The sequence below is a fragment of the Struthio camelus genome, chromosome 2, assembly GCF_040807025.1.
Source record: "Struthio camelus isolate bStrCam1 chromosome 2, bStrCam1.hap1, whole genome shotgun sequence".
In the NCBI taxonomy this organism is placed as follows: domain Eukaryota; kingdom Metazoa; phylum Chordata; class Aves; order Struthioniformes; family Struthionidae; genus Struthio; species Struthio camelus.
In genome coordinates this window covers 99192601-99208072 of record NC_090943.1, presented here as the reverse complement: position 1 = coordinate 99208072, position 15472 = coordinate 99192601, and the positions used below count along the sequence as shown (strand labels likewise).

At 48.7% G+C, this 15472-nt stretch overlaps 1 long non-coding RNA gene across 6 annotated transcripts in view; it reads right to left on the bottom strand.

Moving 5' to 3' along the window:
* Window positions 1–15472, bottom strand: part of LOC104146069 (uncharacterized) — a 488271-nt gene that overhangs the window by 74610 nt on the left and 398189 nt on the right. Inside the window, exon 3 of one of the 6 annotated variants that reach the window (XR_011139055.1) lies at window positions 390–571. The exons of the other annotated variants lie outside the window; for them this stretch is intronic. This is a non-coding gene — a long non-coding RNA (uncharacterized lncRNA). The remainder of the gene's footprint in view (window positions 1–389; window positions 572–15472) is intronic. 6 annotated transcript variants of the gene reach the window in all.

The window sequence follows — 15472 nt, the reverse complement described above, 5'->3', positions numbered from 1 at the left end:
CAAGAGTAGCCTAGAAGTATTCAGAGCATGTGAAAACACAAAGCTGTAGAAGAACTGTTCTCAGGGAAATTAATAGGATGAAGCTGAGCAAATAAAAATGTAAGTCAGATGGTATCGGGAGGGTTGTCCTGGCACTCTGTTAAACTGCAGAATAATCTCTTAATGGAAGTGATTGGAAGCGTCATTAACCCCAATCATTTAAAGCAAGACAAGGCAAAGCAATGAATGGCGCAATGATATTTGCAGCCACAGAGCACTACACTAAGCAGTTAATGAAATACCACTGCATTGAGGAGTTGAATTTTTGGAACCAGTGTAGTGGTCTATACTTCACTCATACAACATACATCCATTATCCTGCTCCTCAGGAAAGGAGGAGGCTTAGTTACCTGGAGGAAGAGCAGAATTAGAACCTGCAAATGCAGGTCTATCTTCATGCAGAGTCACAGAGCAGACATGAGGGGCGCTTCTGAGACTTCTAGCAGACATGAAGTATTTCCCAGATGCTTAGCAGCTTCAAGAGACAGGGACAGTTTTCAGATCTCATAAAGTCCAGTTTCTCCAAACATGGCTGGAAAAAGTAGATTTAAGACATAGCAAGCAGAAAGACACCATCTATTAGATAAAATAATTCTTCTGAACTGTCAGTGGGAAATCATTCCTTACAACATTGCACAAGAGACCTATCTAGTCACTTCAGATAACTAGTCACTTCAGATAACTTCAGATAAGTGATGAATTTTCTACTGTTTCTCCTGTGAGATTTTTCCACTCAATAAACCTCCTGTTAATAATTTGTCCTGATACTGATTCCAAGTTCTCCTTATCCTGGCTTTACTACTCATTCTCTAACTAAAGTTCTTTATGTGACATAGTTATCTGATGAACATTTCTGTTTGATAATTGGAGTAAACAAAACAACTGATGCAAAGTGCATAAGGGCACCAGTGTTATCCCATTTATGATAGTCATGTTTTGATGTATCACAGCATCGCCAAACCCCTCCCAGAACAACTATAGGCAAGAACTACCAAGAAGATATTATGAGAAGGAGTTTCAGGCTGCCATCTTCTTGTGCTCCTAAGCAGATGACATGTTAGCTTGATGAACTTTAGGACAGCAGGTGACAAAGCCATATGAGACAGATAGTGAGCAACTAAAATTCAAAGAGTTTGAGTAGGAATACTGGGTCAGCTGTACAGATCACTGTGGAGAAGAACTGGAGGGCTACTATGGAGGGCTATTTTTCAAGGGAGCAGCAACATCACTGTACAGTTAAGCAAACCATAAACTCTAGGGTTACCTTGAGAAGATGGATTCTCCATCTTGAGAAGATGGATTGCTGAAATCAGTGTTTTTCAACACTAAACTTTTCCTTCCAGAAAGGTCATTTAATGCCTCCATACCACTGCATGTAGGAGCTTAAGTGCTAGAATTAATGTATCTTAGGAGCAACCACCCTAAGAGAAGGCATGTCAAAGCTGCAACAGCACAGAACAAGGGTATTTGTGGTTTTTTTTTTTTTTAGCCTGCCACATGCAGCTTTCACAACCACTAATATAATGCCCTTTGGGAAATCTCTTAGTGACAGCACACTTTATTTATTCTCTGTTTAGGTTACCACTTTCTTCTCAACAACAAATACACGGGGGCAAAGAAGCTTTGTTTTTTTCAGCTACAGAAGTAAGCAGAGATATCATGGCTTTGCACACCAACTAACACAGCAGCTCCCTTCCTTATTGTTAGAGCAGCATCCTAGATTTCTGAAGATATACAAAGTGATGGCAGATTGGGTATTTCTATTCCAAGATTTTTCTAAAGATTGGAAGCATATTTTCAACCCTGAACAAGCATTTCCTCACACACCTGGACTGCTGTGCAGATTATCTCTTGTTACCTCTTCTTGTGATGTTCTTATTTAATTTTACTAACTTATTGCTCCTATTAACAGCATCAAAGCTCAGCAAGCATCCTCTGAGTTTGCAGGCATGATGTATTCATAAATGATACTCTTCAGCCGTTATGTGCTTGCAGTATAAGAGACTATACTTTGAAAATGTAGCTTTAGATGATAATGCTTGAGAACTACTCACCCTAGAGTAAAATACTTTATCTGATGATGTAGTCAGAGAGAGTACAGTTGCCTACATTAGAAGTCTTTTGGATAAATGTTCCTCTATAAAGTATAAGTTAACTTTACAGGCAAACTAGTCCCTGAAATCAGTGGTTATGAATTTCAAGTTTTCGATTATCTCATCCCCACTGAACTTTTACCACTTTCTAGCTCAAATCCTCACTCAGACAGAGAGTTGCATGAGAAGTTAAAACAGCACAGGACCTGAGGGCTCAGGAACACACTGAAATCATGAGAGTGCCATCAGCCCCTCTGCTGAGACAAGCACTTTCATTATGTGTCTCCTCCTATATCCTAAATAGCTACCTGAGATTTCTTGATACTGAGTACATTTTGGCTCCTCTCAAGGGTAAAACTTTCTGGGTTAAGGAAAAAGAAAAATAAAGAGAAAAAGCCTTTCAGCAAGCATGTATCTATCTCCTTTGCTATTTGTGGCCTAAGGCTTTGATGAGTGTGCTTAAGAAACCAATATGCCCCTAATATGCCCCTCATCTCCTTGATTCTGTAAGGATCTGTGCAAATTTCAGCTCCTTCTAAAAGTGTCAGAAACTAGTACATGCTAAAGAGAGAAAGACATTTCTAACGACAGCAAGGCCACACTCCGACATTTCCATTTTCTGCAGATAAAATCCTGGGCTCATTAGCGTTATTCAAAAAGTCTCAGGTAAAAGTGACGAAGAGGCTCCTCATCAGAAAGAGCAGGTATTCTGAAGCAGTTATTGCTTTGGATTTCTCCATTTAGGAAGATATATTTAAAGCAGTTTGCACTTCCATCCATGGTGCACTGCAGATAGACTGAAGAATCTGAATATGCACCAGGAAGTTGCCCTGCTAATTATGATTGTTTCTTATGACTGATGAGGAGAAGTAATTAAGGAAAAAGAGGTAGATCTTCACAAAAATTTGAGAAAACATCAGTGTTTTCCTTTTGATGTGACTTGTTTAAGAAAATGACTCCTCACCAGATGGAAGTCCAGATAGATGTAAATGAAAGCCTCAGTAATTTCAGAAGAAGTTACATTTTTAATTCTTCTGAGATCTAGTTTGCATTACCACACAGATAAATTCTGAAGTTAAGATATTTTAAAGTCAGCAATAACACTTCTGAGAATATTAAGATATGATCAAGGTTCTTTCTGAAACTTGGAGGCAGAGTTAGAGCAGTGTTATTTGGGGGAAACTTGAGAACAAATGAGAAAAAGAACTCTAAATTAGTCAGAGGGCAGAAAGATGGCATGTTTAAAAATATGCCAACCTCACAAAAGAAAAACTTAATGTGGAAAAAACATTCTATGGGCAGTAGCTGTCAAAAGTTTAATAATTCTGAGTTCTCACTGGACAAGTGAATTAAATAATTCAAGGCACTTTCACAGCTATTGCATTGAATTTATGAGCCTAGTTTGCTGATCTCACATATGGTTCAGGGAAATCTGTACCAGTCCATATCATTATCACCTTCAATTCTAGCTCTGTTATAGCTACAACAGTTTGGGAATGTTCTATGTGAAAATTAACCTCCTTACAAAAGTAGAGCTGGTGAAATTCTGGCTTTACACTTGACTCTTCACTTTTCAGTCATTGCTACTCTTATTTCTAACTATCTCGCATTACAGAGCCACCAAAGGAATCCAGAGGCAACTGGAAATCCTTTGTGCTAAGTGCCCTACAGATAAGTAGACAGCTCCTGTCCCAGGCAGCAGAAAAAAACAGCAGCGTGTCTAAAAGGTAAGAAAACGGCCACTTGCTTAAAAATATTTTTCAGGTCTAGAGTGTTGGTGGATAATGCACTGTATCTACTGGGGCTGCACCATCTTCAACTAACATGGTAACAGTAAGATGAGTCCTAGTATCACCACTTTTGGGATAATGCAGAGGAAAGTCATGGGCAAAAAGACAGCAATGTAATGGCTAACAAACAGCATGTAAATATTGTAAGATAAGCATAAAATATGAGAGATGATTGTCAAAGATCTATAAACATAACCTAGAGACAAGAAAACTCAAGGGACCGTAGCTGCAACCTATAAATACCTTCAAAATATAAATATAAATGAACAAAGGGAATTACTCAATCTCAGCAGATGCTGAGACACAGAAGCAAGCTAGCAAAGAAAGAGTTAAGGTTAAGCTCACAGTATATTTCTGAATGCTAAAACCAACTGGAGTCTGAAAGAGATGAAATATCCAGGGAGGTATCATCCTGGTAATACTCAAGACATATTAGGTGACGCATTAGTGGGAAGAAACACAGGCAGGGTGCAATCTCGCTAAGAGTAGAAAGACAAACTAGCTGACCATGCAACCTTTTCTAGCTCCAATATCTATCTGACTTCAGGCACGGCCTGAAAGAATCCTCCACCCTTGGGAAAGGTGTTTGCAACACTCAGGCTCCTGCAAGACGACAGTAAAATTAAGGCTGGAGGGCAAAGAGATGTGGTAGTATCAGAATAGACATGAAGCAAGACCCTTCTGAAATCAAAAGACAAACACAATCCAAATTAACTTGGGGAGTTTATGAGAGTTTTTAGGTCAACTTCACTCCAGAGCATTATGGCTTTTGTTTCTCTTTTTGTTCAGGAGGAGCTTGTCAAGTACTGATGTTGCCCATTGTTATTCTCACATGGAGATGCTGTCCTTGAAAACCTTGGCTCCTAGGATGCATAGATCAAAATGGAATGTTGCATATGGGATTGGCAGGCCCCAGAGCCTGCCCACAGATTACATCTGAAGGTAGCTCATTTGGTGCACATTAGTCAGAGGTAGGGGACTCAAGGGATGCTGATGCAGTATTTTGTTGGGGGAAGAGTGTGAATATCCTTTGGGTTTCTGGAAAGCCTCCCTAGTAATGACAATTACAGTATGGTCAGAAGGAAGTTCAGGCTTTGGCTTTGTAAGAAAAAAATTGCATGCAAGAATGTTGTTAATGCATTTCTCACATTAGAAAATCACATAGTTATGCTGCTCCATTTTATTTCCACCTCATTCATTGTAGTTTTAATTTATTATATAGATGTAGGGCTAAAAGTGACCATTTCTATATATGTGACCATCTCTATATATGCAGAAAACAGGCACATTAATATTTCTATAGGTCCTTTAATTTGTTCCATTGCTTGACTTTCTGCATCTATATTGGTGACTGCAAATTTACGTGAAGAGTTTTCATATTCAACAAGTTTTATTGTCTCAGTTACTGAATCCTGGCCAGTAACATTATTTTAAACGTGTTATTGATAAAAAATTTTCTTGCAGTGCAAAATGCCAGGTTTGATAGAGAGCAGTACAGCAGTTGCTGTCAATGGTGCCAACTGCCAAGCACTTCAGCTTCCAGCGTCTATAAAACTTTGCTGAAGACCAAGTCTCTTTTAAAGGCTTTGGATCCTTCAAAACCCAGCTAAACTATAAAAAACATAGAAGAAAGAATAATTATCCCGATCAAGCCTCCCACAGAGACTGTTCTCTGTGCCTGCGTACAGATGAATAGCCTTCAAATGCTAATTTTAACACTGTGTACTCTTCCTGAGCTAATCAGCTCACAGGGTACAGACAAGCAACTTTTATTATCAGTTCCATTCCACCACACAGACGATCCTGAAATGCTTTTCCAATAGCTAATTTAGACCTCATAGCTAATGAGGCCTCATTTTGACTTAACTCAGGCTACAGAAGGTTTCTAAACAAGCTGTGTTATTCAAGAAAAATTTACTCTCCCTCAGTTTCTCTCTTACTTTCTTTCTGTTGCCTAAAGTATTAGGATCTAATGGAAATAGTTGCCTAAGAGTGAAAAACAAAACATGTTAATTTCTACTGGCAAAAGTACACACTCAGTGTCTCAGGGGGCTTTGTGTGCAACAGACCAGAAAAGGCACTCGCAGACCTAAGCACCAGCATATCTTTTTTTTTTTTAGATGAAATAAAAAAATCATTCCAGAAAGAGTAATTCTCTCCCTTTGATAGTGGAGGAGGTTTTACCATTCAAATTTATATCCAAATTTGTTTTTGTCCCTCGCAATGGAATGAGACATTGTGTATATGATCAAAGCTAGCAGAGATCACCTTCAGATAAAAAAACTTCTTCCAGTGCTGGGAGCTCTGCCAACACAAACTGCAGGCAGCTTCAATAACCTGAATCCTAAGAGCTTCTCTGCACCTTGTGTGGCTGCTTATACCTGTATAAAATGGATAAAGAAAAACTAAAGAAAAACTAAAACTGAGTATTTTCCATTGGTACAAGCGACCACAACAGCAGTGTGGTGAAGATATTTTCGGACTAGGTATTCTCTACTTTCAGATAGTCAGTAAACGTACTCCTAATCAGCTCAGAATTTTGTTTCATTGACAAGTGAACAGTTTCACAGAAAAAAAGCCTTCTAATATTTCTGGCACTGCTTTGTTTTAAATCTTTGTGAAAAGGGAGTTCAAACTGACTGTGGAAAAACATACTGACATTCTTTATAAGCTACTATGTGTGAATAGCTGCTAGCAGTCCTCCGGAAAAAAAAAAGAAAAAGAGATAAACCCTCACTTGAGTTATATGGAGTTCTGTAATTTAATAGTATTCTACCAAAGAACAAGATTTTAGCATAGCACTAACGATCTGTTTGTAATTGTACCCTCCTTGCTGAAAGCTCATTTGATCCTATTGTGTTCATATTCCACTACAGGAGGCTGTATGCTGTTCCGAACTGTTCCAGGGAGTTGCTGCTGTTATATATCACAATCTGGATGCAGAAGCGATTTGTTAGCTATTTAAAATTCACATTGAATTGAAGCATGGGCATATATATTTTCTGCACTGCCTGGAATTAAGATGCGAAATAAGGACCTTGTCTTCAGATATTGCCCTTTACCAAACTGCAGTTTATCCTCAAAGATCTGTTCTCTTCTACAGCTGAAAAGGTATTTGTGAAACAGACTTAGTTCCTCAGCTTCTCCTTCTAATGTATTTCGGACAGTACTGTTTGCTGGAAACTCATTTTTACAAAGGGCTTAGTATCTCTGTTCAACAAATTTTTCCAACAATAAGTGTAGACCAAATTCCCCTTCTGCTGAAGCTGGTAGCAGAATCCCACTACTTCAGCCAGCAAGTGAGTGACTCTGGTTCCCGCTGGCCACATGGGCACCTCAGAAAATAGTAATCCTGTCCCACATAAGTGACATCCCTTGAAGACATCTTGTCTTCACTTCAGACAAGGATCTATTTCATACATTTCCTTTGGCTTTTTCTAGTTAATGAGGAGATGAAAATCTCAAGCATCTCATACCTCATTATTAATATATAGTCATTCTCTGCTGCTCACAAGGGAGCTGGAGAGACTAACAGCAGACCCCTGAGACACGGCCCTGATTATACAACCCATATATACAGGCACTTCCTGATGGCTGCAGAGAAGAAACAATCAGCTCCTGTTATTACCATTATTTATTAGGCACCAGAGGTGTTCTTGATGGTCTTCACGGCAAACACTGTCCCACTTTATCCTGAAGAACAACAGAAGTCAAAAGACTATGAAGATGCAGAGAAAAGGACAACTTAGAATGTTTCTGTTCATTTTCTTTTTGCGGTTTGCCTTTTCTCTTATCTTTATTGCCTGTAAATAATAATAGAATGGGGAGCGCAGGCTAGTGACATGGCTTAGCGTCTGAAAGCTCTGATTAAGTCAGTTTCGAAGAACTTGAATGAGAAAAAAAGAGATATCTACATGCTGAGAGATAACAGGGCAGCAAGCAAGAGAGATTTCAGAAAACAGAGAGAGAGAGGTGAAGAGAGCACTGGGCTTGGTGCTGATGACTACTCAAAAGAAATCAAAGTCAGAGATTTGGCAAGGTGAACTTTTCGGATAAAGTGTTTGATCACTGAAGAGGAATATTCAGTGAGACAAAAACATGATTTGATTGGCAGGCAAGAGAAGGAGGTTTTGGAAGCTGCACTTCTGAAAGACCAGGAGGAAATAAGGATACACAGAAGGTGTATGCATGGGGAAGTTAGAGCAGCGGTGGCCCGACAAAGATAATTGAGATGAAAGAGAGTAGGTTTATTATCGTACTGCCTTTATGTATTTAATGGCAAGGAACATTAAAATGTATTTCTGAGACGAATAGAAAGAGGCATTATATAGATTCATCCCTGGGGAAGGAAATAGACGAGGAAAAGACCAGGGACAAACAACATAAGAAAGATTTGAAAAGACTGGCAAAACATTTTTAGAAAAGAAATCGGTCTAATTCCTGCAATGCTGTTCCAAGACATTCAATGGTAAGGGCAATAGAAGAGGAAGCAGAAGAAAGGTATGATCTATCCTGGCAGTACATTAGTCAAGTACAAAGCAGAGGAGTACAGAGCTCAGTAAAAAGAATTAACTTGAGAATTTAAAAGGGCAAAAGAAGGCGCAAGTGGTAACCAAGAGACTTGGAGATCCTGGGACAATAAAAACGTATTAACAGCGATAACGATAGCTTTCTAAGTTCATATACCTTTCACTCTGCGACCCTATGTATATTTGGAAGCCTATCGATAGGTTTGAAATTTTCCTATAAGGATCAAATATGAGCATTAGATCTTCAGGATAGGCCAAGCAACCTACCGAGGAAAGGAGATCTATCGATAGGCCTCGATTCCTCCGCATGGGGCCTGGCCTCTCTAGCTTTCCCTCTGGGAGCACTTTGCCTCTCGGCACGCACCGCACACTCTCCCCATTGCCTGCGCTCCGTTCGGACCGGCCTCGAGCACCGTCCTTCTGCAGACCTTTGCTCACGACACCACCTCCACTCCTCTCAAGCCCTCTCAACGCCCATCCATTCCTCTCGAGGCACACACCCATCCTCTGCTCTCCCTTTCCCACGCCTCTGGCTACACATCGACACGTATTGACAGCCACGGCTAAGCATCCAAAGCAATGCCTCCTCTCAGGCCTCCCTAATTCTCCCCGTCGACAGGCATGGCGAGGGCTCCTTCTTGCACCGCTCGTGCCTTTCCTGTGCACCGCCCACTATCACCCTTGACCGTTCACGATATGCGCGGGCCTGGAGCACTACGGCTACGCATGCAGATGGCCAGGCAAGGACATCTAGAGCTATCGATGCCTCTCAATACGTAGCACCTCGTCTCCGTCTCGGCTGCCATCCTGGGCTTCTGCTGTCGGGCGCTTTTGCTGGGCCTGAGGCATCGGCCCCCAACAACCTGCAGAGCTCTCCATTCGGCGCCACAGCGATGCCTCTCCAATTCCACACCTATCGATAGGCCTCGATTCCTCCGCATGGGGCCTGGCCTCTCTAGCTTTCCCTCTGGGAGCACTTTGCCTCTCGGCACGCACCGCACACTCTCCCCATTGCCTGCGCTCCGTTCGGACCGGCCTCGAGCACCGTCCTTCTGCAGACCTTTGCTCACGACACCACCTCCACTCCTCTCAAGCCCTCTCAACGCCCATCCATTCCTCTCAAGGCACACACCCATCCTCTGCTCTCCCTTTCCCACGCCTCTGGCTCCACATCGACACGTATCGACAGCCACGGCTAAGCATCCAAAGCAATGCCTCCTCTCAGGCCTCCCTAATTCTCCCCGTCGACAGGCATGGCGAGGGCTCCTTCTTGCACCCCTCGTGCCCTTCCTGTGCACCGCCCACTATCACCCTTGACCGTTCACGATATGCGCGGGCCTCAAGCACTACGCCTACGCATGCCGATGGCCAGGCAAGGACATCTAGAGCTATCGATGCCTCTCGATACGTAGCGCCTCGTCTCCGTCTCGGCCGCCATCCTGGGCTTCTGCTGTCGGGCGCTTTTGCTGGGCCTGAGGCATCGGCCCCCAACAACCTGCAGAGCTCTCCATTCGGCGCCACAGCGATGCCTCTCCAATTCCACACCTATCGATAGGCCTCGATATCGATACTATCGATATCGAGGCCTATCGATAGGCCTCGATTCCTCCGCATGGGGCCTGGCCTCTCTAGCTTTCCCTCTGGGAGCACTTTGCCTCTCGGCACGCACCGCACACTCTCCCCATTGCCTGCGCTCCGTTCGGACCGGCCTCGAGCACCGTCCTTCTGCAGACCTTTGCTCACGACACCACCTCCACTCCTCTCAAGCCCTCTCAACGCCCATCCATTCCTCTCGAGGCACACACCCATCCTCTGCTCTCCCTTTCCCACGCCTCTGGCTCCACATCGACACGTATCGACAGCCACGGCTAAGCATCCAAAGCAATGCCTCCTCTCAGGCCTCCCTAATTCTCCCCGTCGACAGGCATGGCGAGGGCTCCTTCTTGCACCCCTCGTGCCCTTCCTGTGCACCGCCCACTATCACCCTTCACCGTTCACGATATGCGCGGGCCTCGAGCACTACGGCTACGCATGCGGATGGCCAGGCAAGGACATCTAGAGCTATCGATGCCTCTCGATACGTAGCGCCTCGTCTCCGTCTCGGCCGCCATCCTGGGCTTCTGCTGTCGGGCGCTTTTGCTGGGCCTGAGGCATCGGCCCCCAACAACCTGCAGAGCTCTCCATTCGGCGCCACAGCGATGCCTCTCCAATTCCACACCTATCGATAGGCCTCGATTCCTCCGCATGGGGCCTGGCCTCTCTAGCTTTCCCTCTGGGAGCACTTTGCCTCTCGGCACGCACCGCACACTCTCCCCATTGCCTGCGCTCTGTTCGGCCCAGCCTCGAGCACCGTCCTTCTGCAGACCTTTGCTCACGACACCACCTCCACTCCTCCCAAGCCCTCTCAACGCCCATCCATTCCTCTCGAGGCACACACCCATCCTCTGCTCTCCCTTTCCCACACCTCTGGCTCCACATCGACACGTATCGACAGCCACGGCTAAGCATCCAAAGCAATGCCTCCTCTCAGGCCTCCCTAATTCTCCCCGTCGACAGGCATGGCGAGGGCTCCTTCTTGCACCCCTCGTGCCCTTCCTGTGCACCGCCCACTATCACCCTTGACCGTTCACGATATGCGCGGGCCTCAAGCACTACGGCTACGCATGCCTATGGCCAGGCAAGGACATCTAGAGCTATCGATGCCTCTCGATACGTAGCGCCTCGTCTCCGTCTCGGCCGCCATCCTGGGCTTCTGCTGTCGGGCGCTTTTGCTGGGCCTGAGGCATCGGCCCCCAACAACCTGCAGAGCTCTCCATTCGGCGCCACAGCGATGCCTCTCCAATTCCACACCTATCGATAGGCCTCGATTCCTCCGCATGGGGCCTGGCCTCTCTAGCTTTCCCTCTGGGAGCACTTTGCCTCTCGGCACGCACCGCACACTCTCCCCATTGCCTGCGCTCCGTTCGGACCGGCCTCGAGCACCGTCCTTCTGCAGACCTTTGCTCACGACACCACCTCCACTCCTCCCAAGCCCTCTCAACGCCCATCCATTCCTCTCGAGGCACACACCCATCCTCTGCTCTCCCTTTCCCACGCCTCTGGCTCCACATCGACACGTATCGACAGCCACGGCTAAGCATCCAAAGCAATGCCTCCTCTCAGGCCTCCCTAATTCTCCCCGTCGACAGGCATGGCGAGGGCTCCTTCTTGCACCGCTCGTGCCCTTCCTGTGCACCGCCCACTATCACCCTTGACCGTTCACGATATGCGCGGGCCTCGAGCACTACGGCTACGCATGCCGATGGCCAGGCAAGGACATCTAGAGCTATCGATGCCTCTCAATACGTAGCGCCTCGTCTCCGTCTCGGCCGCCATCCTGGGCTTCTGCTGTCGGGCGCTTTTGCTGGGCCTGAGGCATCGGCCCCCAACAACCTGCAGAGCTCTCCATTCGGCGCCACAGCGATGCCTCTCCAATTCCACACCTATCGATAGGCCTCGATTCCTCCGCATGGGGCCTGGCCTCTCTAGCTTTCCCTCTGGGAGCACTTTGCCTCTCGGCACGCACCGCACACTCTCCCCATTGCCTGCGCTCCGTTCGGACCGGCCTCGAGCACCGTCCTTCTGCAGACCTTTGCTCACGACACCACCTCCACTCCTCTCAAGCCCTCTCAACGCCCATCCATTCCTCTCAAGGCACACACCCATCCTCTGCTCTCCCTTTCCCACGCCTCTGGCTCCACATCGACACGTATCGACAGCCACGGCTAAGCATCCAAAGCAATGCCTCCTCTCAGGCCTCCCTAATTCTCCCCATCGACAGGCATGGCGAGGGCTCCTTCTTGCACCCCTCGTGCCCTTCCTGTGCACCGCCCACTATCACCCTTGACCGTTCACGATATGCGCGGGCCCGGAGCACTACGGCTACGCATGCCGATGGCCAGGCAAGGACATCTAGAGCTATCGATGCCTCTCGATACGTAGCGCCTCGTCTCCGTCTCGGCCGCCATCCTGGGCTTCTGCTGTCGGGCGCTTTTGCTGGGCCTGAGGCATCGGCCCCCAACAACCTGCAGAGCTCTCCATTCGGCGCCACAGCGATGCCTCTCCAATTCCACACCTATCGATAGGCCTCGATATCGATACTATCGATATCGAGGCCTATCGATAGGCCTCGATTCCTCCGCATGGGGCCTGGCCTCTCTAGCTTTCCCTCTGGGAGCACTTTGCCTCTCGGCACGCACCGCACACTCTCCCCATTGCCTGCGCTCCGTTCAGCCCGGCCTCGAGCACCGTCCTTCTGCAGACCTTTGCTCACGACACCACCTCCACTCCTCTCAAGCCCTCTCAACGCCCATCCATTCCTCTCGAGGCACACACCCATCCTCTGCTCTCCCTTTCCCACGCCTCTGGCTCCACATCGACACGTATCGACAGCCACGGCTAAGCATCCAAAGCAATGCCTCCTCTCAGGCCTCCCTAATTCTCCCCGTAGACAGGCATGGCGAGGGCTCCTTCTTGCACCCCTCGTGCCCTTCCTGTACACCGCCCACTATCACCCTTCACCGTTCACGATATGCGCGGGCCTCGAGCACTACGGCTACGCATGCGGATGGCCAGGCAAGGACATCTAGAGCTATCGATGCCTCTCGATACGTAGCGCCTCGTCTCCGTCTCGGCCGCCATCCTGGGCTTCTGCTGTCGGGCGCTTTTGCTGGGCCTGAGGCATCGGCCCCCAACAACCTGCAGAGCTCTCCATTCGGCGCCACAGCGATGCCTCTCCAATTCCACACCTATCGATAGGCCTCGATTCCTCCGCATGGGGCCTGGCCTCTCTAGCTTTCCCTCTGGGAGCACTTTGCCTCTCGGCACGCACCGCACACTCTCCCCATTGCCTGCGCTCCGTTCGGCCCGGCCTCGAGCACCGTCCTTCTGCAGACCTTTGCTCACGACACCACCTCCACTCCTCCCAAGCCCTCTCAACGCCCATCCATTCCTCTCGAGGCACACACCCATCCTCTGCTCTCCCTTTCCCACACCTCTGGCTCCACATCGACACGTATCGACAGCCACGGCTAAGCATCCAAAGCAATGCCTCCTCTCAGGCCTCCCTAATTCTCCCCGTCGACAGGCATGGCGAGGGCTCCTTCTTGCACCGCTCGTGCCCTTCCTGTGCACCGCCCACTATCACCCTTGACCGTTCACGATATGCGCAGGCCTCGAGCACTACGGCTACGCATGCCGATGGCCAGGCAAGGACATCTAGAGCTATCGATGCCTCTCGATACGTAGCGCCTCGTCTCCGTCTCGGCCGCCATCCTGGGCTTCTGCTGTCGGGCGCTTTTGCTGGGCCTGAGGCATCGGCCCCCAACAACCTGCAGAGCTCTCCATTCGGCGCCACAGCGATGCCTCTCCAATTCCACACCTATCGATAGGCCTCGATTCCTCCGCATGGGGCCTGGCCTCTCTAGCTTTCCCTCTGGGAGCACTTTGCCTCTCGGCACGCACCGCACACTCTCCCCATTGCCTGCGCTCCGTTCGGACCGGCCTCGAGCACCGTCCTTCTGCAGACCTTTGCTCACGACACCACCTCCACTCCTCTCAAGCCCTCTCAACGCCCATCCATTCCTCTCAAGGCACACACCCATCCTCTGCTCTCCCTTTCCCACACCTCTGGCTCCACATCGACACGTATCGACAGCCACGGCTAAGCATCCAAAGCAATGCCTCCTCTCAGGCCTCCCTAATTCTCCCCGTTGACAGGCATGGCGAGGGCTCCTTCTTGCACCCCTCGTGCCCTTCCTGTGCACCGCCCCTATCACCCTTGACCGTTCACGATATGCGCGGGCCCGGAGCACTACGGCTACGCATGCCGATGGCCAGGCAAGGACATCTAGAGCTATCGATGCCTCTCGATACGTAGCGCCTCGTCTCCGTCTCGGCCGCCATCCTGGGCTTCTGCTGTCGGGCGCTTTTGCTGGGCCTGAGGCATCGGCCCCCAGCAACCTGCAGAGCTCTCCATTCGGCACCACAGCGATGCCTCTCCAATTCCACACCTATCGATAGGCCTCGATATCGATACTATCGATATCGAGGCCTATCGATAGGCCTCGATTCCTCCGCATGGGGCCTGGCCTCTCTAGCTTTCCCTCTGGGAGCACTTTGCCTCTCGGCACGCACCGCACACTCTCCCCATTGCCTGCGCTCCGTTCGGCCCGGCCTCGAGCACCGTCCTTCTGCAGACCTTTGCTCACGACACCACCTCCACTCCTCTCAAGCCCTCTCAACGCCCATCCATTCCTCTCGAGGCACACACCCATCCTCTGCTCTCCCTTTCCCACGCCTCTGGCTACACATCGACACGTATCGACAGCCACGGCTAAGCATCCAAAGCAATGCCTCCTCTCAGGCCTCCCTAATTCTCCCCGTCGACAGGCATGGCGAGGGCTCCTTCTTGCACCGCTCGTGCCCTTCCTGTGCACCGCCCACTATCACCCTTGACCGTTCACGATATGCGCAGGCCTCGAGCACTACGCCTACGCATGCCGATGGCCAGGCAAGGACATCTAGAGCTACTGATGCCTCTCGATACGTAGCGCCTCGTCTCCGTCTCGGCCGCCATCCTGGGCTTCTGCTGTCGGGCGCTTTTGCTGGGCCTGAGGCATCGGCCCCCAGCAACCTGCAGAGCTCTCCATTCGGCGCCACAGCGATGCCTCTCCAATTCCACACCTATCGATAGGCCTCGATATCGATACTATCGATATCGAGGCCTATCGATAGGCCTCGATTCCTCCGCATGGGGCCTGGCCTCTCTAGCTTTCCCTCTGGGAGCACTTTGCCTCTCGGCACGCACCGCACACTCTCCCCATTGCCTGCGCTCCGTTCGGCCCGGCCTCGAGCACCGACCTTCTGCAGACCTTTGCTCACGACACCACCTCCACTCCTCTCAAGCCCTCTCAACGCCCATCCATTCCTCTCGAGGCACACACCCATCCTCTGCTCTCCCTTTCCCACACCTCTGGCTCCA